Source organism: Eubalaena glacialis, chromosome 11 (genome assembly GCF_028564815.1).
Source record: "Eubalaena glacialis isolate mEubGla1 chromosome 11, mEubGla1.1.hap2.+ XY, whole genome shotgun sequence".
NCBI lineage: Eukaryota > Metazoa > Chordata > Mammalia > Artiodactyla > Balaenidae > Eubalaena > Eubalaena glacialis.
The window spans coordinates 11717453-11745361 of NC_083726.1; the positions used below are offsets into that span (position 1 = coordinate 11717453).

At 47.9% G+C, this 27909-nt stretch overlaps 1 protein-coding gene across 1 annotated transcript in view; it reads left to right on the top strand.

Moving 5' to 3' along the window:
• Positions 1-27909, top strand: part of CACNG2 (calcium voltage-gated channel auxiliary subunit gamma 2) — a 117373-nt gene that overhangs the window by 72809 nt on the left and 16655 nt on the right. The window lies entirely within an intron of this gene.

Consider the following 27909-nt stretch of genomic DNA (forward strand, 5'->3'; position numbering starts at 1 on the left):
GAGAGGGGAAGGGACTTGCCCAAGGTCATACACAGTGAGTTACTGGGGGAGCAAGAGGGAGTTTTCAGACTCCATATCCAGTGCTCTTCCTCTGTATAAAGAATAGATTTGAGTTTAATTTTTTTTTAATTTTATTTATTTATTTATGGCTGTGTTGGGTCTTCGTTTCTGTGCGAGGGCTTTCTCTAGTTGCGGCGAGTGGGGGCCACTCTTCATCGCGGTGTGCGGGCCTCTCACTATCGCGGCCTCTCTTGTTGCGGAGCACAGGCTCCAGATGCGCAGGCTCAGTAATTGTGGCTCACGGGCCTAGTTGCTCCGCGGCATGTGGGATCTTCCCAGACCAGGGCTCGAATCCGTGTCCCCCGCATTGGCAGGCAGATTCTCAACCACTGTGCCACCAGGGAAGCCCTGAGTTTAATTTTTGAAATGTGCTACAGTCCCACACCTGGGATTGTGCAAAGCCTAATGGAGCTGCAGAGATTCCCCTGTTAACACATTTTAGGACCCTAGCCTCAAAGGATGTTAGATCCAGAAGGGACCCCAAGGATCATCTGACCTTGTGGTTCATAATCAAGAGGGCACATCACCCCAGAGCTACCAAATCAGAGTCTGGCGGTTGGGTGTCTTCACTGCTTCTTAGTACCTTGAAGGTGCTTATCAGATCTTTCCTGGGACACTAAGAGCAGGTGTGGAGAGAGGCCAACAGAGTGAAGGGACAACTAGGAATCAGGGGAAAGTGGAAGAAACAAACACGGAGAGACAATTTAGGGTGGTGGTCACTAATATGGGCTTGGGACACAGACAAGCTGGGGTTCAAATCCTGGCTCTGACCCTCAAGCCAGGTGGCTTTGGGTGAGCAGCCTGACCTCGCCTGACCTGTTTTCTCATCTGTAAAAGGGACACTTTCCATGTCCCTCCATCATAGGCTCACTACACAGGCTCAGGGAGCCCAGGGGGATGTCGTGTGGCATCTGGCAGGCAGTCAGCGCCACATAAAGAAGGGCCATTACTTCCACCACCGGGTGGGCAAGAGAAGGTGCCAGAAACTGCTGTCTGGTTCACAGCTTCACCTCAGGCCATCCTGCCATCTCCCACACAGAGGCCCAGAAGTCAGAAGTCCTGCATGGTTTGGGAATGATTCGTGAGGTGTCTAGAATTCCAAATCACGAGTTCCAGGGCGCTTGGTCCTTTGACACCTGAAGCTCGAGGGAGAGGAGCTTCCGGCTCTGGGGGTCCCAAGGCTTTAAGAACTGATGTGTCTTAATGATACAGGATGAGGAGTCACCAGGTAGGAGCAGCACAGCCCTTAGAGAACACTGAGGCCAACCACACCTTGGAGGCCCAGAGAGGTCAGGCAACTCACCCAAGGTCACACAGAGTATTAATGAGGCCAGGTAGGGACTCAGTCTCTCCCTCCTGAGAGCAGAGGTAATAACTGGGATCACTGAGAGGACACAGTGAAATTTTGCAGTAAAGCATTTTGCACATGACTGGCCCACAAATGTCTCAATGAGCAATGCAAGTATCTATTACTATTATTATTATCATCATCATCAGTATCATCAGTATTATTACCATGTGTTTTTAAGCAATTCCCCAGACTCTCAGTCCAGTTCCCTTTCTGTGGCTTGAACCTCACTCTTTCAGTCTTTCTGTGCTAACTAACCATTAACAAAGTCAATGACAAACTTCGGGCTAGGCACTGCTGTTCTAACTCACTTGACCCTCACAGTGAACATTTATAAGGTAGGTCCTCCTGTCACCCCATTTCTCAGACAAGGAAACTGAGCACAAGGCAATTACATCCCATGCCCAAGATGACATGACCAGGAAGGGGCACAGCTGTGACTTTTACTGAGCTGGTCTGACCCCAGCATATGAATGTCAAACGTTCTATACTATTAACACTTCAAAATCTTCTCCAAAGTTATGCCTCTGTTACTTCTCCGAATTCTGAAGACTGAATAAGGAAGATGTCTTGCCTTTGAAGTAGTTTAGTGTCAGAGCAGGGCTGGCATATAAGAAGGGGCTAAAAATTGTTCATTCTTCCCACTTGAGTTCCAGAGCTGAATTTCTGTTCTCACTGGGCAATTTTTGGCCCCGGCCCAACCCATCGATAGCTTGTGTCTACATACATTGCTAATATCGCTTTTCCTATTCTAAGAGTGAGGGAGAAAGATTTAGACCAATGGCTCTCAGAGTGCTTCCCCAGACTGCCAGCACCTGGGAGCTTGTTAGAAAGGCAGATTTTCTGGCTTCACCCCAAACTCACTCAATCAGAAACTCTTGGACTGGGGTCCAACAGCCTGTATTTTGACAAGCCCTCCAGGACATTCTGGGGCACGCTGACAATTGAGAGCTACTGATGGAGTGATTTGTACCACACCTAGACTGTGCCCAGTGCATAGTGGGGACTCGGGAAACATAGTCTGAGCCAACTGGCCAGGTCTGAATCCCTCACCTCCACTGACTAGCTAGGCAACCTTGGGCAAGTCACTTCACCTATGTTTGTTTCCCAGTTTCTAAACAGGGGGTGATAGTAGCGCCTGCTTTATAATCATGTTTGGAGGGTTAAATGAGATCATAGGTATAAAGCATTGAGTAGAGTGAGCTGCACATAGCAAGTCCTCAGTAAATGTCACCCGCTGTTTAATTGCTGTTGTCGTTGGCAAATACATGAACCAACATGCATATTTAACAAGATGGAAAACACTGTGGCTTATCTTGCAAACCTGCAAGTTTGTCTTAAATGGCTGGAGCACCAGTTGTCTTTTTAATTCAGCTCCATTCAAGAAATATTTACTGGGACTTCCCTGGTGGCACAGTGGTTAAGAATCCTCCTGCCAATGCAGGGGACACAGGTTCGATCCCTGGTCCTAGAAGATCTCACATGCCGCAGAGCAGCTAAGCCCGTGCACTGCAATTACTGAAGCCCGTGCTCCCTAGAGCCCGTGTACCGCGACTACTGAGCCTGCGCCTAGAGCCCGTGCTCCACAACAAGAGAAGCCACCGCCATGAGAAGCCCACACACCGCAACGAAGAGTAGCCCCTGCTCGCCGCAACTAGAGAAAGCCTGCGCACAGCAATGAAGACCCAACGCAGCCAAAAAAATTAATTAAATAAAAAAAAAAAATTTTTTTTTAAAAAGAAATATTTACTGAGCATCTATTATTTGCCAGTACCTTTTTGATTCTGTGATGCCAGGATGAATAAGACTCTGTCCCAGGAGACAAATGCAGCTGTACTGTGGGGAAAGGAGGGGGACAGACATGTGTCCCAGCACCTGTGGGTGTGTGGAGCAAAAAGGGAAAGCTCCTGGGGGGGCGGGGTGGTGCGCGCACATGCACGCATGTGCACAAACTCTACTCAACCTTTGATTTTTTTAGTAAAAAGCACATATGGGCACTAGGGGGGAATTCATTCTGTTCTTATGACTTCTTTTTCAATTTCAAGAATGATTTCAATACCTATGCCATATCATTATTAGTCATTAGGCTGAAGCCAAAAACAAAATCATCCTTGCCCTCAAAATGCTCCCATCTCATAAGATGAAAGATTCTTAAAGATAAAATATGTGACCAGAATAAACAAACTTGGACCGGGTGGCAAATCCAGCAGCCAGGAGTGGGCTTGGTGAAGACAGCTCTCGCTCCAAGCTTCCGGAAGTGGGGAAGGCTTCCCAGAGGAGGTGCAACACAACTCAGTCATCTTGAGGGATAAGGACTTGAATAGTAAATACTGTATTCCTTCTTTTTTGGAGCTCTTACTGGTCTCTGGCCAGATACAAGGTGGTGAATAATGCAGATGTGATCTTGCACTGGCTCATGGACTCAGTGATACAAAACCACACACTGAGTATTTAATATGCATGCCTCATGTGAGCTCCATAACAAACGTGGTAGGTGGCCACACATTACTATCAGCGGCATTTTTACAGATGAGCAAAAATAGGCACAGAGAGGTTAAGTAACTTGCCCAAGGTCACACAGCTAGTAAGCAGCGTTGCTGGCATTCAAATCCAGGACACCTCACTCATAAGTCTATACTCTCAAACACTCCACGACATCATAGAACAAATGAACTGGCAGAAGGAACCTGAAGAGATTTTGTAGGTAGCAATTGTTTAGTTGAAGGAAAAGAGAAAAAATTTTAGAATCCTTTTCCTCCAGGTGCATCCATGTGAACACATTCCTTTCCATACTATAAGCCTCACTCTGCAGTGAGAGTTGTGCTATCACTTGGCTGAGAATCATTCAGTTGCCTCCAAGAGAACCACCTGCCTTAAGTTCTCCTGCCAGTAAGGGAATGCTTCTCTGAGCCACTTGCTTTCTGCAAACAGATTGGGAAGATTTGTGCGGAAAGGTGAATGTCCCATCACTTGTCTTTGCTAGTCAGATCTGAGCGCAGTCACAGGGGGCAGGGGAGGATTTCCCAGAGTGAAGTCTTTCCTAGACTCACGGTCCAGGCTCTGTGTGTGTGTACGCCCACACTCGTATGCATTTTCCAGCTGATGATAATCTTTTAAAATCCACTTATGCATAACTGGCTTATATGGATCTGAAGAGGCCCCTTTGAACACCATTTCAGTGCTGGAGCTTGCCTTTGTGTTCACACAAAGCAACCACCCCAAGTGACAGCATTTAACTTTTAACAGGTTGATAAGCATGTCCAGCTGCCACTGGAGTGGCAGGTATGTCCAACTTTCAAGCGACAACAATCGGCCGTCAGGTTGAAATCTTTTACGTTACAAAGACTGAACTTCTCTCTTGCTGTGGTCTGTGGCAATGGCAAGTCAGACTCGTAGAGTATCGCTTTCACCTCTTAAATTATTTGATAAATTTAATTTTACATCACAAAAGTAGTATCACTGGGCAGGAAATTTACTGCCTTAATTGTCACAGACTAAGGAGAAAAGAACAGAAGCAAGGTGGATGACAGGCTCCTATGAACTGAGGTGACATGATGATGGTCTTTCTTTTTTTTAAGTATAGTTGATTTACAATGTTGTTTTGGTTTCAGATGTACCGCAAAGTGATTCAGATATATGTATATATATTCTTTTTCAGTTGGTGGTGATATTTACACGTTAGGGTCTTGAGTTAATTCACAGTGAAAACATTGGTAGATAAACAGAGTAATCACTTGGCACATACTGGCCAAGGCATAATGAACTCAAAAGAGACTCCAGCAAAATAACATCATTCATCACATTAAATCAGTGTTGTTCATTTGAATTCAATTAGTGCAGCACCTCTGTATTTCCTTGGTAATTTTGTTTATGGTTTAAAATTGTATAAGAGCTCTAAGTTTGTATGCTGTGAGCATAAGAAATTTGTTTTTACATTATAAACATCAGAATGTTTTTTAATCTGTCATCCTACAGAGCCATAAGAATTATATTCACTTAATACACCCCTACGCTACTCAAGTTTGAGAAATCCTGATGCAGTGGGATGGGCATAGAATTGGGAGCTGGACAGAACTGAGTTTAAATCCTGGCTCTGGCCCATGGCTGCTGTGTGAGCTTGGGTAATCCCTCATCAACCTTTCTGGTTCTCGGTTTCCTCATCTGAGTGGTTGGCTGTGAGAATTTTAAAAGAGCTTTTATGGAAAGTGCCAGGCATGTGGTAGGCACTCACTGAAAGTGAATTTCCTGCCCTTTTCTCTAAGTTTTATCTCCCTCTGCATGCCATTCTGTCGTTTGACTCCTTTCAAAACTGGAGGATAGTCCTAGGAGAGCAGCCACACCCACTGACAGCGACACCTCTTGCTTAATCACGTCCATTTCATTCTTTCTGGTTTGTCAGGAGCAGGAACAGGCAAGCCTCCATGGCCATCAGGATGACAGAGAGGTGGAGGGGAACCAAGAACATATAGCTGCCACCTGTCTCCCCAGGAAGGGGAAAGCCAGTCACTCGTGTGAGGGCAGAGAGCAGACCTGGCAGCAAATCGGGGCAGCCTCTGCAGCCTGGGATGTGACAGAGGAGCAGCTGCCTCGGAGGGGCCCCTGCAGGCACACTTGGCTGCTTTCCTCTGGGTTCCACCCAGGTTCCAGCCCAAATGAAGTCATGGCCATATGGCAGCGGGCTCCTCTTCGGGAAGAAAGAGGAGGTCAGTCCTTCCAAGACCCAAGGGAGCAAAGTCCCAGAGGAGAGATTGGCAGTGTCCCAGACCCGAGTCCTGGGACCCATCCAAAAAACACCAGGTGTCACCAGCACACAACTCAGAATTCACCACCCACCCCTCCCTTCTGCCCTCTGCCTCTGCCTAGGACGGAGTGCAGCCACATAAAATCAGAGACAGCCGCTCAGCACATGTTAGTCCGTCAGCTACTATGGCCAGATAGACACTACAAGGCCTTCATGTTTATACTCTTGGCCAACAGCTAAAATATGTCAGGCTTCTAAGTTTTAGATTGATGACTAACAGAGTTACCAGACCCTAGAATGGGATAGGTGTTCAATATAAATTATCTTGACGAATCTTCTCAGAAATCCTCAAAAGCAGAGGCTATTAATCCATTCTATAGATGAACAAACAGGCTGAGAGAGGCGATGAATGCAGAGTTCAATCCTTGTCTCATTCCCAAGCCCATCTCCATCCCACCACACCATATTGCCTTTTGAACTGAAGAGGGACAAGAGACTGACGTTTTATTGAATACCTACTACGAGCCAGGGATAGGGATTTTACATAGATTTCTTCCTTTTATCTTCATAATAAGCCTATGAGGTAGATATGATTATACATCTTTTTTGGGGGGGGGCGGAGATGAGGAAATTGAGACTCAAATGGGTTAAGTAAGTGACAAAGCCAAGGTTCATACCAGGTGTGTCCACTTCCAAAAGCCCGTGAACTTCCCCTCCCTCAGGTCCAATCTCTGAGCAACTTCCAGATTACAGCCTTTCCAACATGACTAGATTGATATAATAATCCTACCCATCATCAGCTAACTTACATTAAGCACCTACTTTGCTTTCAGCCCTATGCTAGGCTCTGTAATAATTTTGCATGCACTTTTCCTCCTATGCAATCCGATGGAGCCTTATATGCTGTAGCGGTCATATGGCTGTGAACACATTCATTAAATTCATTCATTCTGCCGAGCACCTGCTATAAGCCAACGCCCTCGCTGGGCATTGGGAATACATTGTGAATAAAACCTCTACAGTCCCTGCTCTAACGGTGGGCATCCTCTTGTGAGGGAAACAGGAAGTAAACCAAGTCATGGTGCCTGGTGACAAAGACCCTTGCTGCCAGTCTGGCATTGCTCAGGGGGTGAGGGAAGGCACAAGAGAAGCTGGGAGAGGAGAAGTCAGTTCTGCCTCCAGGCTCCAGAGACCCTCCCCCCTGTGCAGCAAGTCAGGCCATATGTCAGTGCTGTCAATTCCACATCACAGCTGGTAATGGGCAAATGGATTGTTGCAAACCGCAGAAAATCTCCAAACCTCATTTGAGTCAATAGTTGCAATCTCTTCCCTCCACAAGCCTTTCGCTAGCTACACTAACACAGGAAAAGTGATCGTGGCATCATAATCCCCACTACCTGTTGATCTCAACTCCCTGCTGCTCCCTGGCAAGGGCTGAGATGGTGCGTGGGCACATCTGGAGACACGAGGAGGTGGGCAGGCTGCCTTTTGCCTAAGGACATGATGGTAAACCCAGCAGCTCTCTAAGAGGCAAGGAAACAGGCCAGTGTACCATCTCAAGGTGGTGTGGGAAGTGTTACCAAATGGGAGAGCATGGAGGGCTGTGGGAAAAAGAAGAGGGGTCAGCCTATTCTTTGGGGTGATGTGGAGGCAGGAGCAGACTTCAAGGAAGCCTTCCTAGGGGAATTGATGAGTAAACTGAGAGCTGAAGCACCAATAGGAGGCATGGGGGCGGGGGGGGGCAGAGAGGAGGGAGTTGTAGGGAAGAGGGAAAGGAAGTACATGCAGAAAGGATGTGGGAAAGTTTGAGGTAGGAGCAGGCACGTGGGGTGGCTCATGGGAGTCGGGGCAGCTCAGGGTGGCTGGGGCGTGGCTTCTGGAGAGGGATGAGGCTAGAGATCTGAGAGGCAGTCAAATTGTGCTGAATCCTGGAGGCCTTGCCAAAGAGCCCTATCCTGTAGGAATGGGGAGCCGTTGAAGGTCTTTAAGCAGAGAAGAGGCAGCCCAGATTTCACCTTTTGCAAATCACAGTGGCTGCAGGGTGGAGAGTAGATTGGAAGTGGGTAAGAGGAGAGCAAGGAAGCCAGCTGGGTGGTGGAGGGTATTGTAATAATGCACAGAAAGTGGATAGTAGTCTACACTGAGGCATGAATGATTCAAGACGTGTTAAAGAATTGGCAATTAGACAAGAGTGAGGATGGAGAGATAGACATCAAGGATGACTCCGAGATTTGCAGCTTGGGAAACCGGCTGGATGAAGGCATGGTTTATTCAGAAAGAGCCTCTGGGAAGAGGGTCTATGTAGACAGTGGGCAATAAGTTCAGGTTGAGGTGCAGATACCTGTGAGATGTGTGTGAGGCGAAGCCAGTGCACCACAAAGTCAAAGGTAAAAAGACAGGTTTGGGTTGGACATAGAGACTCATGGGTGATCAGTATGTAGATGAAAATTGAAGCCATGAGATGAGATTCTTGGAGGAACTTACATAAAATGAAAAGAAAAGAGGGTCAAGGGGAAAGCCCCAAGGACACCAAATGAACAAGATAATCAGAGGAAGAGGAGCTTGCAAAGGAGTCTGAAATGAGCAGGAAGAAAACCAGGCAACCGTGGGGTCCCAGGCATGACGGGAAGAGGGTGCATCAGGAGGCAGGAGTGCTTGGCTGGGTCAAATGATGCCAACAGGGCAGAGCTGAGGCGGGCAGATGTTGTAGGGACATGTGTAAAAACACCTCCCGTGCTAGCACTCAAGGAAAAAAAGGTGTTGGAAACCTCTGTACTCTACTTTTTCATTACCCTCTGCTCTGCATGAAAGCACAGGTGTAAAATCCAAGATTCATATAGTGCAGTGTCTCCCAAAGGACAATCTAAAGAATCTAAAGAATCTGCCCCGTGATATGAAACACACACACACACACACACACACACACACATCTCTATTGAAATGAATTTTTGGAAAGGTTGTGCGCTATGTTCCCAAAGGTGATTTTGAGAACGCAATTAGCATAGTAAAGCCTCAGAAAAGCCCTACAGTAAGGAAACCTATTTAACCTCACTTAACCCAGCATTGCCCCAACTTAAAGGAACCCCATCATGATGTATCTCTTACTAGCATCTCTTGGGCTGGCATCAGCAAAACACACTTGGGAAATCACAATATTCATGGAAAAGGGTATGTCTAACTGGTGAAATGTCTGCAGCTGGTAAACCACGGGTTAAAAACATCCTCTCCCAAGTTTAGGATGAATGACTTCCTTGATCCGAATTCCCTCATTATTCATTGATTTAAAATTTCTTGGTTACCTACTAAGTAGCAGCATAGCCTGGAGTGCGATGGACATGCTACTTTTAGGGGAACAAGGATGGAGGAGACCTGGGGGAGGGCATTCTTTGGACCTGTATGCTTGTGTTCATTATATTACGAGCCAAATAACCTGGCAGATGCTGGCCAGTTGGGAGGGATGAGGGAAGAAGCATCACCATGAGATGGTCTTCTCTCTTCTAAGAAGTTATGAGGTTTGGGGGACCAAAAGCAGTGCAAAACATTGATACAGGCAGTGAAGAATACTGGTAAGGACCATTCTCAAAAGTGGTTGTAGTTGTTACCATGTATTAAGCACTTATTCTGTGCCAGGCATTTACATAATATAAATATAGTAACATTTACTGAATTCCTACTCTGCACCAAATACTCTCCTAAGTCCATTAGCTTATTTATCCTTCCAACAACCCCATAGATGTTTATGATCTCATTTGCCAGATAAGGAAACTCACTGAGAGTTGACATTTCTTGCCCAAGATTGTGGCTAGTAAGTGGCAGAGCTGAGATTTGAACCTAGACAGTCTGCTCCAGACATTATACTCTTAAACTATACATTCTACCCCCTTTAAAAACATCCCACTGATACTTGAACTTGGATTGCTGGAGTATGAATCTAAAGTGCAAACCATTACACCCAGGAACCACCTACATTATTTATGTTCTTTGATTTTTACAACAATGTTTTGACGTAGGTGTTACTAACCCCCTTCACGGAGAAGGCTCAGAGAACTAAGACAGCTCATAGGCAGCAGCGCTGAAGCTCTTGAATTCAGTGGGGTCTGACTCCGAAGCTCCTACTACTAGGTCTATAACCTCTTGCCACCCAGACTGCTGTCACTTTTAAGGCTGGAACTGGGGTGATAGCATTTTGCATGACTGCTGAGACCTAGACCCTGACCAGGCAGAACGGAGGCTGGCCATGGTGCTGGAACAGCATCTTGGAGACACCTGCATCAGGCTCCAACACTTTAGTAGCTGGTTGGGGGAACAGTCCAGGAGATCCTAAAGGGGGCCCAGTGTGGCCAGGCAAGTGGGGAGAAGGGGGATTTCGGGGTGTTTGGACAGCATTCTCGTTACTAACCCACATATGACAACCAGTATATTTGTATCAGTACATATCTGCAAAACATCAGCCCTGGCTAGGATCGAAAACATGATTGTTTACCAGTGTCCAGCAGCCTGGACCTTCTCTGCCCCTGGGGTCAGGGCCAAGTGGGCTTGAAGACAGTTCCTCAGTCCAAGGAGTCCTCACCTGACCTGGGGTCATGGCCTTGAACCTCACATAGGTTAGGGTTCATTTGCATCATTCTACGGCTCCTGCTGCAGCCCCAACCCTAGCAAATGTAGGTTTCCACACAGAGTGGGCTGGAACCCTGCATTACCTCTACTACAGCTGCAGAAAGCAGTGCCCTTGAACTAGAATCTGCAGATGGCAGACCTCAGACTCGGAAGTGCCATCCCAGCCCATGCAGCACCTCAATGGTGCTGGAGATTCATCAGACCAGACCCCGAAATAGGTCCTAATTGAAGGGCCTGAAAAACCCTCTGTGCTTTGTGGATCTAATTAAGTTCTGACATTATATCAAACTGAATCCTTTTATTAAACATTTATCTTCAAATTCCAGAGTGTCACAACACCACATTGTTTTAAGTGACAGAAATGCAAATGGCATTTGCCTTCCCAATAGCAACCAAAGTGCAGCTCTTAGCAGCCACCTGCAGTCAGAGGCACTGGCAGGGCAGGTCTTTCCAGAGCCCACTCTTCTTCAGCGGGGTGGCAGAGGCTTTGGTGGTCCACCCCCACCAGAGCTTGCCTCCATCTCTTCCACGCACACCTGGCAGTTGGTACAACCAGCTCCGCCTGCCTCCTCCTCCTTGTCCTCACGGAGCTGTCTGGGTCAGCTGCAACTTCTCTCAGTAATTTTCCTCATCCCTCAAGAACCCCTTTTCTCTTCCAGATTGTGGTGAAAAGGCAGAAGGCAGGCAGCTTGGCTGTCTTGTTTGCACCTCTCTGAGTACAGGCTGGCTTTGTGGGGCCGGGGCTCACTGGGTCCACCCTTCCCCCAGACTACGAAGGCTTCAGAGCAAAGATTCTGATTTTTTCATCCCTATGTGCTTCCCTAGCAGGGTGCCTAGCACACGGAAGCCTGCCAACATGTTGTTTTTGATCAATCAATTAATCAATAACTGAAGACCAAGTCTTGCCCACAGCTTTGTAGTTTTTGTTTTGTTTTAGTTTTTGTTTTTTAATTCTAGAAATAGTTGTTCAGGGTTTTTCTTAATGTTTATTTATTTGGCTGTGCCAGGTCTTAGTTGCGGCACGTGGGATCTTTAGTTGCAGCATGTGGGGTTTAGCTCCCTTGACCAGGGATTGAACCCAGGCCCCCCGCATTGGGAGCTCGGAGTCTTAGCCACTGGACCACCAGGGAAGTCCCAGCTTTGTAGTCTTGAAAACTCTTTTGGCAATTTCCCCAACGGTAATCAAGTTCCGGGGGATGGATTCCTGCCAATTAGACTCATGAGATACTCACGTTTCCATTTCTACAAATGGCTTCTGGGCAGGATTCTCTCTCCCGGAGAGAGGGACAATTCTGAGAAAATCACAAGCTCTGACAGTGAGTGGCCCTGTCTTCCCACCTGGATGACTGGTCCAGATTTATTTAAACTCCGGGAAATACTAAGACTCACATTCTGATCATTCTTTTTTCTAGATATGACAAGGTTCACCACTCTTTTGATAACAATGACAATAGAAATTAATAACAGGTAACATGTATTGAAAGCTCATGACATGCACTGTTCTAAGAGTTTGACATGCATGTTAACTTATTCAACCCTCACAAGAACCTGTGAAATTGGTGATGTTATTATCCCTTTTTTTTTTTTTTTTTTTAACACCTGCGGCATGTGGAATCTTAGTTCTCCGACCAGGGATAACTTAGTTCTCCGAACCCGTGCTCCCTGCTTTGGAAGCACAGAGTCTTAACCACCGAACCGCCAGGGAAGTCCGTTATTATTCCATTTTATAGTGAGGAAACCGAGGCCAAAAGCACTTAAGCAATTTGCTGGAGGCTCCACACCCAGGCAGTCTGATAGCATCAGTCCTGAGTTTCTATTAAAAAGAGTAGCTGATATTAATCAAGCTCTATGAGCCTCCAGTTTCTCATCTGTAGAATGGGCATTAACAGAACCTACCCAAGGGGTTGATGTGTTAATTGAATCAAGTGAGGTGTAAAGTATTGGCACAGAGAAGATTTTTAATAAACATTAGAGAGGCCCCCTCACCCACTGAGAGAGAGAATAGAAAGTGTACAGTTCAATCCTTTTCCTCAATGCATGTGGAACACTATTAGGAAAATGAGACTTACACTTGTGAAATTTGAAATGACAAGACAGCAATATAAGAGCTGTCATGAGGCAGCCTGTGGTTAATTGCCAGATGAGTGATCTTGGAGGTAAAAGCAGAGTTGAAAGAAAGGAGAGGCAGCTCTGAGCTGTGGGATTAGGGAGGGCTCCGTAAATCCTAGCTTCCAGAGGATGGAAGACCCCAGAAGCACCTACTCCACCTCCCAGCTAGTATAGAAATGCCCTCTTCAGCATCCCTAAGAGGCAGCTGACCATCTTCTGCTTGAACCCCTCCAGTGACAGGGAGCTCACTACCGTGGGAGTTCTGAAAACCACAACACCCACCCAGGTACTAATCTGACATCTCCCCTTCATTGGGCCAGGCTAGGACAAGCTGCGAAATTGAAGGTGGTGCTCCCTGCACCTGCACGACCCTGAGGGTGAGTGCCTCCTTGAATTGGACCCTAGGCACCTGACCCTAGTCCCGGTCCTGCCTGTACATTCCTACCCTCTGGAGTGAAACAGGCATTATTTCAGTTGGAGAAGAGGGGAGAGCTTGATTCAGCAGGGAAGGAAAGTGTATGCAATGGTGAGGAAAGGGGAAAGGCAAATGGTCTCCTGAGTCCAGCATAGCTGGGAGACAAGAGTCAGAGCAGATAAGGTGGGAAGCTTTGGGTCCAACTGGACACGGCTGAGAATCTGGCTCTGCCGTGATGTCTGCCCTTTGTGCTTCAGGTAATGGGAGACTTGAAGATTTCTGAGCATGTTTGGTTTGGAAACAAGAGTGTGGTTAGATGGGCATCCCCAGGCCTATGGATCCTCATCCCATGAAACATTTCCATCCTCGTGGGCCAGTGGTTTCGATGGCATTTGACCGCTTTGTCCTGGATCTCTGCCATGAAATTGAATATACCTAAGCAGATGAAAATGAATCAAAGAGGGCTGGGGGAAATTGGTGGTCAAAAAATCAAGGCAGATTCTGCAAAGCGGGAAAGGCCACTGGCATTTTCTCATTCCATGGAGACATCTGGGCAACATGTTGAAGATCTTCGCAAGATGCTGGCAGGAAGGAGGGTCCCTCAGATGACAGTGCCTGTGGGACGCATCCTGGCAGCCAGGCCCTGTGATCTTTGTACACAGAGTAGTGGAAGAGACGCTAGCTCTGGAAAGATTTTTATTTCCTAGCACTTTCTATGTGGCAGGCATAGTGTCAAGTACTCTGCACCTTATCTTATTCATTTTTACAACATAAACACTTTTACAAAGGAGAAGGTAGAAGTTGAGAGGAGGGGAAGTGACTTACCCAAGGTGGCACAACCAGTGAGTTTCAGAGCAGCAGTTTGTCCAGGGAATAGGAGGTATATGTATGGAGGGAGAGTTGTTTGTCTGGCCCCATCTCATTCACTGAAGTATAACTGTGCTAATCAGCCTGCACCTCTGCACAGAGTTTTGCAATTTACCAAGTGGGTTTATTAGCTCTCAATTTCACCTCATTTCATCTATTCAATTACACCCTCAGGAAAGCAGGACTGGCCCATTTCCCCAATTTACAGATAAATAAATCTCAACTGACTTCATATCCACCCACATCTCTCTAGCGCCACTGTCCTGACCCTGCCTGAGCCACCTCCATCTCTCACCTGGACTACTTCCATCGCACTGGTCCAGGAGAGAGATGCTGGTGGCTTGGACTGGGCTCATGGTTTCCAGGCTTGTCCCTCCAATCCACTCCCCATGCAGCCACCAGGCCCATCATCCTAAAGCACAAGTCTGGTCACATTAACTACCTGCTTAAAAGCAGGTGGCTCCCCACTGCTCCTAAGTCCATACTTTGCATGGCTTATTAGGTCCCAAATAATCTGACCACAGCTACTATCTCTCTGGACTGGTTACACACACACACACACACACACACACACACACACACACACACACACACACAAGCTTATATCCAGCCCAACCATCTGTCCTTCAGACAGACCAAAGCTCTCAGCCGCAGGATCCCATCTTCCCTTTCTGGTTAACCCTTGGTCTTCCTCCCAGCACCTCCCCACCCTCCCGCTCCTCTGCCAATTTCTACTTATCCTTCGTGGCTCATCTGAGATGGAGCTTCTTCCAGGAAGCCTTCCTGACAACCCACCACCACCCAGACAGAGCCAGGCACCCTCCTGCCCACCCTCCAGCTTCCCGTGCTCTGCTGTAACAATATCACCTAGTGGTCACTAGAACCCCACTGCCTGGGGTCAAATCCCAGCTCCTTCGCCCACACTGTGAATCCTTCAGTGCATGTCTTCACCTCTCTGTGCCTCTATTTCCACACCGTTAAAGTGGAGAAAATAATAAAAGGGGTTTTTTAGGATTAAGTGTAAAGTGCTTAGCCCAGCACCTAGCTCGTGGCAGCTTCTCCAAGGGACCAAAACCGTGACCATCCCCGCCCTTGCTGTTGTTTTCACTCTGGGTCAGGTAAGTTGATTATTTGTCTCAATGTCTCCTAGACACCATTCTTGGGGATGGCGACTCCTGCTGTACTGACCCCCTCTCTACCACGGCGCCCAGCTCAACCACCATAGCTAGTGGGCACTCAATAGAAGTTTGAGGACCAGCTGAAATATTGAATAAATCCCAAAGTGAATGACTTGCCCAAGATCACATGGCTGAGACGTGGCAGAAAGACGGCTCAAGCACCAGCTCTCTCACTAAGTGGCCCAGCCATCTTTCCACTATGCCACCAGCCTCTCAAGATGAATTTAGAGCTGTTGGCACATGGCAGTATTTATTCATTATCCGCCTACTCCTGGGGCTCTGGGGTTGACAGAGTCCTTTGACCAGTCCTGTTCCAGAGGATCTATGCCTATCAAGTTCCCGTACTCCCTGGGCCTGCCTCCACCTGGGAGCAATCTTGACATCGGAGTGTAATCACTACTCTCTCTGACTAGTCTGTGAGCTTCTTGAGAGCAGAGACTGTGTGTAACGCATCTATACCCCCAGCATGGGGCCCAGGCAGTAGCACCTGAGTGGTGCTACTTTATTGAGCACCTACTGGATGCCAGGCACTGTGCTAAGCCCTCTCAATTCAGTGTGTTATGCAATGCTCACAGCCCTATGAGATAGGTCTACTGTCTCCCCATTTTACAGATGAAAAGACTGAGGTTCAGAGAGGTTCAGTGGTATAACTGGGATATGAACCCAGGTTGCCCGCCTCCAGACTCTGAGGCTAACCACTGACCTTCGCTATCTCTCTAGCAGCAGGAGTTGAACTAATAGAATTGTATTTGGGAGAGGTTTCCTCACGGCTTATGACAACACCCAAACCTACAGGCCTATTTTATAGAGTACATTTTAGGTTGACTTGTTACCTCTGTGGAGTGTCCTTAACCTCATTGGGAACAGGCTTTCAATCACATTGTGGTGATTGTAGGTCTGAGGTTTTCCTGTCCCCGGGAGCCTGCTCCAGTGTCCGCACTATGGGCTAGGGGGGACAGAGCTGCAAGGCTGTGATGAAGGGGCCTTGAAGTTCAGAACCCAGATCCTTCCAAGTTCTCAGTCTTGGTCAGGCTCATATTGATCCACCAGCCAGTGAGGGCACCCCTGCCTGTGACACCCACAGCCCCCAGTGTAAGGCCCTGACCAACATCTCTGGGGCCTCGTCCACAACCTCTAAGCACCGACAATCCTCGTTCACTTATCTTCACTGGGATCCATTCACTCTTCCTGTCTGAAGTCAAACCCACTCTCTTGCACCTCCCACCTGGCTCCCTTGTCTAAGTTGACTTTCTCCCTTGCATGCTCATTCTCAGCGACGCCCCTGCCCACCTCTTCCCTTATTCACAGGCACAGCCAGCACTGAACCAGAGCAAAGTTTATCCTGAACAAAGGGGTTGTGAGGAACATTGAGATAATTTTTAATTCATTCTTTTGTTCAATTATTCTGTAGATACGTAGTGAGCACCTGCTCTATGCAGGCACTGAGGGTTCTTTAAAATGTATCTAATATTAAATACATACAGAAGACTATTTTAATATGTATGATTACATTGATTATGATTAGGCTTGGCAACAAGGGTTGTTCTTTTTAACTAAAATTAAAAAGATAGTTTACTTCTCTCCCATCACCTGACTCTGGAGATACAATGTCCAGGAGATAAGGCGCTCCATGGCGGCATGGCCCAGATGCCTTTATTTGATTCTTCCATCATGGAGCTCTCCATCCTCAAGGTTGTGTCATGGTCCAAGACGGCAACTGGAGCTCCCTGCTCCATGTGCCTAGAGGAAAGGGTCGTCGAGAAGGGCACATGCCATCCCCCGAAGGACATTTCTCAGAAGTTGCTCCATCCACTTCCACTTACACCCCATTGGTCAGAGCTTGGTCACATGGCCACCGCTAGCTGCAAGAGAGGCTGGGAACTAAAGTCTATATTCTGGGAAGCCATCTGTCCCAGCAAAATGTGGGAAGACGGCAAGAACAAGACATTAGGAAACAGCCAGCAGGCTCTGCCATAGCGAAGCATAGAGAATAACAATAAAATGAGGGCCTGTGCACTGACCACCAGGTTAAGAAATGGCACCTCCCAGTACGCTGAAGCTGATCTGTCCCCTCTCTGCCACCACAACCACTCTCCCCCATCTCGGAGCAATACCCTCTTGAATTCTGTGTTTAACACTGCTTGCTTGACTTTACAGTTTCACCACAAACATGTATTTCTAAACAATCTATCGTCCAGTTGTACATGTTTAACTATGTGAAAATGGAATCATACCATATGTATTTTTCCGTGGCTTGATTTTTACGTTCAGTATTTTGTTTTTATTTTTACTGAAATACAGTTGACTTACAATGTTGTGTTCATTTCAGGTGTACAGCAAAGTGATTCAGTTATATATATATAGATAGATAGATAGATAGATATACGTTCTTTTTTTACATTCTTTTCTATTATAGGTTATTACAAGATATTGCATATAATTCCCTGTGCTATACAGTAGGTCCTTGTTGGTAATCCATTTAAAGAAAAATTTTTTTTATAAATTTATTTATTTATTTATTTTTGGCTGCATTGGGTCTTCATTGCTGCGCACGGGCTTTCTCTAGTTGCAGCGAGCAGGGGCTACTCTTCGTTGTGGTGCACGGGCTTCTCACTGAGGTGGCTTCTCTTGTTGCGGAGCACAGGCTGTAGGCTCACGGGCTTCAGTAGTTGTGGCATGTGGGCTCAGTAGTTGTGGCACACGGGCTTAGTTGCTCCACGACAAGTGGGATCTTCCTGGACCAGGGCTCAAACCCATGACTTCTGCGTTGGCAGGCAGATTCTTAACCACTGTGCCACCAGGGAAGTCCCTGGTAATCTATTTTATGTATAGTAACATGTATATTTTAATCCCAAATTCCTAATTTATCCCTCCCCCCTTTCCCCTTTGGTAACGGTAAGTTCATGTTTTATACCTGTGAGTCTATTTCTGTTCTGTTCTGTTCAGTTGTATGTGTGTGGAGCTCAACCGTGTTGACATGTGTAGCTGTAATCTACTCTCTTTCATTGCTGTGTAATATCCCATTATATTAATATACTCCAAGCTATTATCATTCCTCTGACAATAGAAATGTGAGTTGTTCCCAGTGTTTTGTTGTTTCAAGTAATACTGTTAGGAACATTCTCGTACACATCTTCTTATGCATACATGCAAGGGTTTCCCAAGGCAAATTTCTAAGAGAAATTGCTGGGGTTTGGGTTATACACATATTTGGATACTGTCAAATAAGCTTTTAATAAGCGAGGTACAAAAGATCCTGGTGCCCCAGGGATTCTAATAGTTGTCATAATGTTCATCTGTTCAGGAGAATGGAAATGTATACAATACTCTCTGCCCACACAGACACACACACACACACACACAGATTCGTTTATTTGTCCACTTGTTCAATAAACACTTGTTGTGTAGCCATTATCATTAATTATGAGACACACCATCAATGTAATAATGATTTTTCAGGAGAAAAGAGACACACAGCAGTAAATGAACCCATCAATTATAAGACATAACCCAATTTCACTGAAATGTGCATGTGAGCATCTTGGAATCAAGGGAAATATGGTATGTTCAGGAAAGTCTCTAGAAGAAATTCTGCCCTTGAGAAACTTACAGATTTGCAGCCATTTGTTCCTAAACAATGATACCGGAACACAAAATATGATCAAAGCAGATACAAAGTACTCGAAAACCAACCCAAAGTGCGGTCCACCAGGGACCGTGCAGCACCAGCCTCACCTGGGAACTTGTGAGAAATGTAAAGTCTCAGGCCCCACGCCAGACCCAGTGAGTCAGAATCTGGTTTAACATGATCCCCCAGTGACTCCTATGCCCATTAAAATCTAGAAGCACTTCATAGAGGCGTAGAGGAGGGAAACAGTTTTTCCAACTAAGGGCAATCAAGAAAGGCTTCCTGAAAGAGGCATCATTTGAAGAAGAAAGAGAAAGAAGGATTACATTCGTTGAGTGCCTGCTCTGGGTTAGGGACTGCACAAGGGGCCTTCACTTCTGTTATCTCCTCAGAATCTCCCCACGGGGCAGAGATTAACATCCCCCTTTGACAGCTAAGGAAACAGGCACAGGGAGGTCACATGACTTGCTCAGGGCCACACAGCTAATAGCTAGCAGAGCCAGGCTTAGAAGCTGGAACTCTCTGAGTCTGGGGTCCAATCTCTTCCCCACATCACACTGAAAGGACTAAAGAAGCAGCTGACAAGAATCAGGACAGGATATACTCCCAGAGGTTGTGTGGGCAAGTGTTCAGTGCTGTGCCCACGGCTTCTGGAAGGTGAGAGCTCAGGGCACAAGATAGGGCAGAATCGGGGAAGGCAGGCAGGCAGAACAGACTTCTTACCCCACTCTAACCCGGCCCAGTGCCTGCACGGGACCTAGCACATAGCAGGCATTCAAAACAAATTCAGTGAATGAATGAATGGGGAATGAGTGAACTTACGGACAGCCACAAAAGCTGTTGTTTCACACCTTCCAGCAGCAGCCCGTGCCAGCGCTGTTTGGGGCCTGGGGTTCCCGAGAGGGAGGAGCCAGGCCTCGCCCACCTGCCCCAAGGTCTCCTTAATCCCTGCGGTCAGGGAGGGCCCTGCCAGCAAAGCAAACAGCCAGGAGCAGAAAAGGTCTAAAACACAGCACAAGCAGCTCCCACCAAGCCCTTCCTTTGCTTCACTTGAAAAATTACTTAGCTGATCTCCTCCCCGTGCGTCAACCGGCCCCCTCCGCGCACCCTCCCGGCTCCGAGCTGCTCTTTCAGACTCTCGTGAATATGTGGAAAATAAAACAGCGTCTGTTCAACCCTTAACAACCAGGTTTATGAAGAGCTTATTGCATCTCAAAGAAATGAGACAGCAGTTGGTGCTGTGAGATATTAATGTGCTTTTTACAAAGCTGATGAAACCTCCTTTTAAACCACTTAATACCTGCAAGCTGAAATTTTCAGTCTGAAGCAGGAAATTCCTGGAGGCAGAGTTGTAGGTGCCTCAGGCACAGCCCTTGGCCTTCCCACCTCAGCTCGGCCTGAAGTCCCTGGGCTCTGGGGTTGGCGTGGCATCGCTGGCTCTTCTGGGGGTGGAGGTTCAGTAGAGATTTCGCGGTGATTAGAATAATCCTTTATATAGTTCATGGTGGGAGAGTCCCCCCACCTCTTCATCCTCCAAAAGCTCAAAGCCAATGCTTGTAGGGGGAGTGGACGCTGAGATACCCCCTCCTCAGTTCAGCCTGGACCACAAGCCCCTGCGGGACCCAGCCCCTGCCCCTCCCCAGCCATCTCCTGCCCTCACTCTGACCCATCCAGCCCTCTCAATGGGACCAATCTTTCTGTAAATCTCCAATCCCACGAAGATGTCACGTCTTTGCACCAGCCAAGCCCTCATACGGGATTGCCCTTCATGCAAGGGTGTCCTGGTAGATGTTTAACAGCTGGCTGTCTGGGCAGGGAAAGGGGACCTTGATTTGTAGTGTTTGCCGATTCCCGTGGTGCAAATACTCCCACCATGGCTGATTTCAAGCTACTCATGTGAGTTAGGAAGAGACACTAACAATCAGCTCCCGTGATGTAGGCCGGCTCCAGCACACCGCTGCTTCCAGGCTTCCCTGTTACCCACAGCTCTGCCCAGGAGGACCTGCCTGACCCCTGAGGTACTCTGCTCCCTGCTGTGTGCCCAGCAGTTCCCTGACTTTGCTCTTGCTGGTCCCCCTTCCTAGAATCCCTTCTCACCCTCCACTGCTTCCTCACACGCCCCAACACACACACACACACACACACACACACACACACACACACACACATCCCTACCTACCTGCTTCACCTGGCTAACTCCTCCACCTTCCAAGTCAGGAGGCCTGTGTCAACACCTGCACACTCACACACCTGGATCTGCAGCCCTCCGTGTGCTCCCAGACACGCCCTGCTTTGTCACAACACACATCCTGCTACTCCGCAGCATCTGTTCTCTGTCTTCCATAGATGGCATGCTCTGTGGGGACAGAAAGTATATTTTTTTCCTTTGTGTCCTCAGCAGATCGCAGAAGCATGGCATACAGTTGGTGCTACATAAATGTCGGCTGAACAACTATGCTCCCATAAGGCCTTATACATCCCTCTAATATACGACGTAAGACATTACATTCTAGTAAATTCTGTGCTTTCTGTCTTTCCCCTCAGACTGTGTGCCCCTGAAGGGCAAGAATCAAGTCAGATTTCCCTCCACCACACCAGGCCCAAGCACTTAGTCAGCCCTTAGTCTCTACCCTGGGGAGAGAGGAAGGATGATCAGCGATGGTGAGAGACACCAGATTTTTGAGCACCTGGATCCATCTATGCCTGAAGCTGTGTCAACTCCTGGGCTTGATGGCCACCAACCAGAAAGAAATACAGCAGAACTCTAGGCTGCCATCAGGAAAACAAGATGACAGCCCTCTTTGCTGTCGGTAGTAATGTCTGCTGACACAGATGTTCTACCAAACTTAAATTCCACCAAAAGTGATGGGGTGCTACTGGTAGCACCACCCCTTCATGAGCCTCAGCACCACCTTAGTCAGACTGAGTCCTGGGCCACAGAGCCCCAGGTGCTCCTGGAGACCCCTTATGCTTCCAGCTGACACTCACAGCCTCATCATCACCATCAACCTCAGAGACCACTGGGACCAATCCTGCCATAGCCTGAGTCCCAGGTTATCTGGGTCTTTCCTCACCACCAACCATTCGTCCCTCAGGGTTCTGACCCAATCTCCAACACCCCCAGCCCCACAAATCCTTGCTCTGGGATTTCTGGAATTTTGTCCTGATGCCTGCAAAATCCCCCATGTTCTCAATCTCTTCTCTTTTTGCTCTGATGGAAACCTGTCCTCCCCTGAGGACACCACCCCCTGCCATCTCCCACACGGGGGTGTTTTATCACCCACACCCCTGGGCCTGGGGGTGGTGGGACCCTCCCTGCTGTTTCCATCTCCTGGCCTCTCTCCTAAAATCCTTTCTCCCTGAAATTCATCCCAGCCTTTTCTACCCTGACTCCCCCTCGCCTCTATTCTTCGCCTCCCGGGCATCCCCCCACCCATTCTTTGAGACGTTTACCACTTGCTGCTACCTCATTCCCTAGTGCTACTCCTGTGGTCCTCTGGGAGATTTCACAAGCAGGCAGAGAGTCCTCCCAGTACCTGGCCTCGCCCCCTCGCTCACCCAGCCCTTACGAGTCCTGCATCACTGCTTGTTTAATACTGAAACCCCATAGCATCAATCAGCCCCACCAAGTGTGAGGAAGAGGGCTGAGCAGGGTTGTGACAGGCAGAGAAGGAAGGGGCTGGGACTGAGGCCCATGGCCTCTCCCCACTCCCCAAGGATGGATGGAGGGTGAGCTCTGTGCCTCTACAAGCCCCGGTACCTCTGGCTCCGCAGGGGGTATGCAAGGACCCAAGAAGAACAGAACCTTCATAGGGTCCTGAGTGGCAGGACCGGGCTGTGCTCACCCCACTGCCCACGAGAGCACTGCCTCTGAGGTTTCCGTCCTTCTCACCTCCACCACCATGCCCACTCTACCACTCCCAGCTCTGGCACTTTCCAGGACAGAGGGCTATTTTCTCGGAGAAGTCCTCAACTGAACTGCATCAGGCAGGTTAGGAGAAAATTCTGTATCACAGAGACAGGATGACTCTTCCTCTAACAGAGAAGGGCCAGAAGCATCTGGTGTGGTTCCCTGTGTCAAATCTCGGTCCAGACAGGGCCATCATTTAGCTTGTAAGAGCCTCATCATCAAAAGATCACACCAATAATTTCCAAAAAACCAACGATTGATTTGGGGTTTATTAGAATAATTTGATGAATCATTTGCATGCCAACATTTAACTTGGTGAGCAGTTTTATAATATGCAATTGACGTATATAGGAAATAAAAGCAAACATTTAGTTTTGTTTTACGTACCAAAGTTATTTAGTTTTGACTTGTACATTAATCTGTATGAGCTTTGCTAAATACTTTGGATGGCATCCCTACCTCCACCCTACTTGAGTCACCCTGTTCATGGTCTTATCATTGACCCTGACGTTACCAATGACCACGCCCCTTCCACAATCTCAGTCTTTTGCATCTGCTCTCTGACTCCCATGCCCCGCCCTTCCAGCTCACTCCCGCCACCATCCCTTGACCCTCACCTTACGTTTCCAGTACATTGATCCCACCACCTTTTCACTGTCCCCTTTACCAGCTTAGGGTCTGATCCATCTTCAGAATCACTCCCTTTCTCCCCTCACCTTCTTGTGTTCATCTCACTGACACTCATCCTGGTTAAAGGCAACCCTCCAGCTAGACTGCAGCCACATACTAAATGTGTTCAGAGAAAACCACAGAATCTCAAGAGGGACCTTCAAGCCACCAACACCCATACTTCATGTCTCAAGCCTGGCCCATTCCCTCTCCCACTCTCATGGAGAAAAATTTCACTTTCCACTTCCCTCAAATCTCCAACCCTTCCTCCCCTTCATCATTCTCAGTTGATGAGCATGCTTCCCATTTCATCGAGAAAAGCAACCAGAAGAGAAGTGTCACAAGCTCCCACCATGCCTACTCATCCCCTGCGTCTGTATCCACAGATGCCCCTTCCCTCCCGGTGCGGCGGACACACCATCGTCCATATAAGGCCAACCTTGCACTTGTGTCCCAGACCTCATCCCCTCTCACATTGCTCCTGCATTGCCCCATCCCCTCCCTGGGTTATCAATTCTTCCCTCTCTACCAGAACATTCCCACCAGCATCATTCATGCCTTAACCCCTCCCCCCAACACAGAGCAGCCAGCATAGTGGCAGACACCCCACCAGCACAGTGCAGGAGGGCCAAAGAAGGTTGAGAGAAGGACAACAAAGGATACGATGGGGGCACAGGAAGGTAGACCAGCATGTGCAAAGGCCCTGTGATAGGAGCAAGCATGGCAGGAAGAAGAGCAGAGATGGCACATGCACCAAGAGGGAGGTGAGACCAGACAGAAGTCGGGGTCAGGCCCTGTTAAAGATGTTGAGCTTTTCCCTAAGAGCATCGAGAAGCTGTTGAGTGTTTCAAACTGGATGTGGCTTGAACAGATTTGCATTTTCAAAGGTTCACTATGATTACTCTGTAGAGACGGATAACAGTGGGTACAAAATGACCAGTGGGGAGGCTACCGCAGTCATCCAGGGAAGCAAGCACCCACCTGGCAGTGGGTGTCACTATTGTTGGAAAGAAATAGATGGGTTTGAGAGATACTGAGAGCTACTACAGACAGGACGTCGTGATGAATGGAGCCTGCAGGGAATAGGAGGAGATGTCGGCAATGATGGCTAGGCTCAGTTTTCACAAGGGAGCGATGGAGAGGCATTGGCTGACCTAGCTGGTGCCTCCAGAAGACCAGGCTTGAGGGACAGATCATGAGTTCCAGTTTGGACCTGCTGAGTGTACGGTGCTTTTAAAACATCCACCAGGAGACATCAAACAAGCAGTTGGATACCCAGGTCTGGACCTCACCGGAGAGGTCTGGCTGCTGATTATTTGACACAGCCTCTCAACAAGCATCTCTGGAGCGCTTCTCCTGTGCTAGGCACCATGCCGGGACCCAACGGTCCAAGGATGACGGAGGCACGGGCTGGGGCAGCGGACAGGCCGGCTGCGTGGGGAGAAGGTGCAGGTGTGGTCCACCAGCCTGGAGGGTGGGGCCCTTAGAAGAGAGACGTGGAGGCACCACCTGTGATCCCTTGGTTGGGGGTTGAACACTGCCCCCCATTTTTTAGGAGCCTCGGGGCACGTCAGTACCTTTTTCCGCGCCTCACCTCCTGTACGGATTCCTTGTAAAGATGCCTGGCACCAAGTTGGCACTGACGAAATATTTGTCAGACTGAATTGAGAGAAAATGAAAGTGCTCTGCAAAGTGCTTTGTAAATACACTGATTTGTACTTTTAACAATGGGGAGGCTGTGTTATCCTCTTAGCAGCGGGTACAAAGACTCTTCTCAGGAGAGAAGAGTGTGTGGCTGGCTGGAGGATAAGCTAGTAGGGGGAGCAGGAGGCCTCCGGTTAATGCAGCAAGATGCTGAAAGCAGAGTGGGATGTCATCAGGACAACAGAGGAGGGGGAGACAGCAAGGTATGGGGGGGGTTGCTGAGGAAGAGAAGAGACTGTCCACCACGCTTAGAAGCCGCCTGCCCTGATGGGAGCATCTGGAATGAAACGCTGTGCTCTACGGATCCTACAAAGCCGCAGTGAAGCTACCCGAACTTCCGTTATGCTCTGGGGAATTGTTTTTCTTGCAAAAGTTGGGAAAGGAAGCGAATTTGGTACAGAGACAGTTAAGGGGGGGGGTTGGAGAGTAAGGATCAACCATCTTCTCTGTAATATGTAGTATAGAATTACCTACATAATAACAGCAAGAAATACCTAAAATACTTAGTTATATAAGCACACCTGTATCCTATGTATACAGCTATATGTGATATACATAGGTCTGTGTACTAATGCCTTAAAATTCCTAAATAATTTCTACAGTACATGATAAAACCTACTCCATGGGCTACAAAGGCTCAGGATCCTATAAGAAAAGAAATTGCTCCTTCGGGTGAGGGCGGGAGCGTTAAGCTCCGCGCCAGCGGGCTGGAAGTCGTTCCCGAAAATGGGAGGTCTGTGGCTTTCGGACACTCCGGAGAGGAGCTTCCCTGGAGGCACAGTGGTTAAGAATCTGCCTGCCAATGCAGGGAACATGGGTTCGAGCCCTGGTCCAGGAAGATCCCACATGCCGCGGAGCAACTAAGTCCATGTGCCACAACTACTGAGCCTGCGCTCTAGAGCCCGCGAGCCACAGCTACTGAAGCCCATGCACCTAGAGCCCGTGCTCCATAACAAGAGAAGCCACCACAATGAGAAGCCCGCGCACTGCAACGAAGAGTAGCTCCCGCTTGACGCAACTAGAGAAAGCCAGTATGCAGCAACAAAGACCCAACGCAACCAAAAATAAATAAATAAATAAAATTGAAAATAATAATAATAAAACTTCTTTATACAATGGAATACTACTCAACCATAAAAAAGAATGAAATAATGCCATTTGCAGCAACATGGATGGACCGAGAGATTATCATACTAAGTGAAGGAAGTCAAAAAGAAAGCCAAACACCATATGATATCACTTATATGCGGACTCTAAAATATTACATAAATGAACTTATCCACAAAGTAGAAACAGACTCACAGACATAGAGAACAGATTTGTGGTTGCCAGGGGGGAGGGTGTACGGGGGAGGGATGGAATTGGCAGATGCAAACTATTATATATAGAATGGATGAACAACAAGGTCTGTATAGCACAGGGAACTATATTCAATCTCCTATAATAAGAAAAGAAATTGCTAACACGTATTGGGGACTGTATTAATTAGGTTACATTAGCTACTCTCACAGGAAAATCCTGAATGTCAGGGGCTAAATGCAGTCAAGGTTCGTATCTGTCTCACGTCAATACCCCCAGCACATTTACTAACGTGCCAGGTACTGCCCTGAGCGCTTTAGACATGTCAACTCGTGTAATCCCCATGACAACTGTGAAGGAAGAATTGCTCTGATCTCCACTTTCCTCTGAGAAAACTGAGGCGTCTTCGTGAAGCTGAGCCAGAGCCAAGGTCCGGGCAGTCCAGCCGCAGAGCCTGCCTCTCACCCGCTGTTGCCATATCTCCCTGCACAGGTTCGAGGGTTCAGTCGTTCAGAGAAAGTTAAGCAACATCCATAGTGCCTATGCTGGTGTTAGGGATACAACGTGAATGAAACAAAGTCTCTGCTGTCATGAAGCAGCCATGCTTGTAATTCTAGTCTCCTCATGAGTTTTTATGAAGATTGCATTCAATAGTTCACTCATTCATTTAGTGATCACTGTTGGGGGCCCACTGGACACTGGGCTAGGGGGTTTCATCTGAGCCAGCTCTCACTTTCTCAGCAATCACCAAGGAAATTTTTAGAACCAAAAGGTCTTTGTTTGAGCCCTTATTCCATCATTTCCTGGCCATGAGTACTTATTCAGTCAGTTTCTTCATCTGTAAAATGGAGATGCTAACACCCCTCTCACAGGTTGAGTCGTAGTCCAAGAGCCTGGCAGAGGGCCCAGCCCCCTTGGGGGGCTCAACCCTAGGGGTATTTCAGAACTTTCAGGGGCTCCGTATGGTGAATTCTATGTAACCGCCAATGAGAAAATGCTTTGCAAGCTCATCTAAAGGTCTGTGGGAATGTTCTCCAGCCCCATCTGGGGTCGGCCTTCTTTGGAAAGCGATCTGCTTTCTCGCATGTAAGACGCGAGGTGACTCCCAGCCGGGCTGGGGCGCAGAGGCAGGTGTACTGACATTCACCAGCTTCCTCCGTGGCAGTCCCCAGCACAGATTCAAACCTCCACTGCCCGCCACGCCTCAGCTAATCCTCAGAAGCCTCGATGCAGAGATGGAAGGCTGGGTTTTGAAGTCTTAAGCCTTAGATCCTCTCCACAGCACCGCGGGTGTGTGTGTTTTGATTCACCAGACAGATGTCCAAACAGACAAAGCGATACCTTCCTCCGGTGATGAGGGAGAG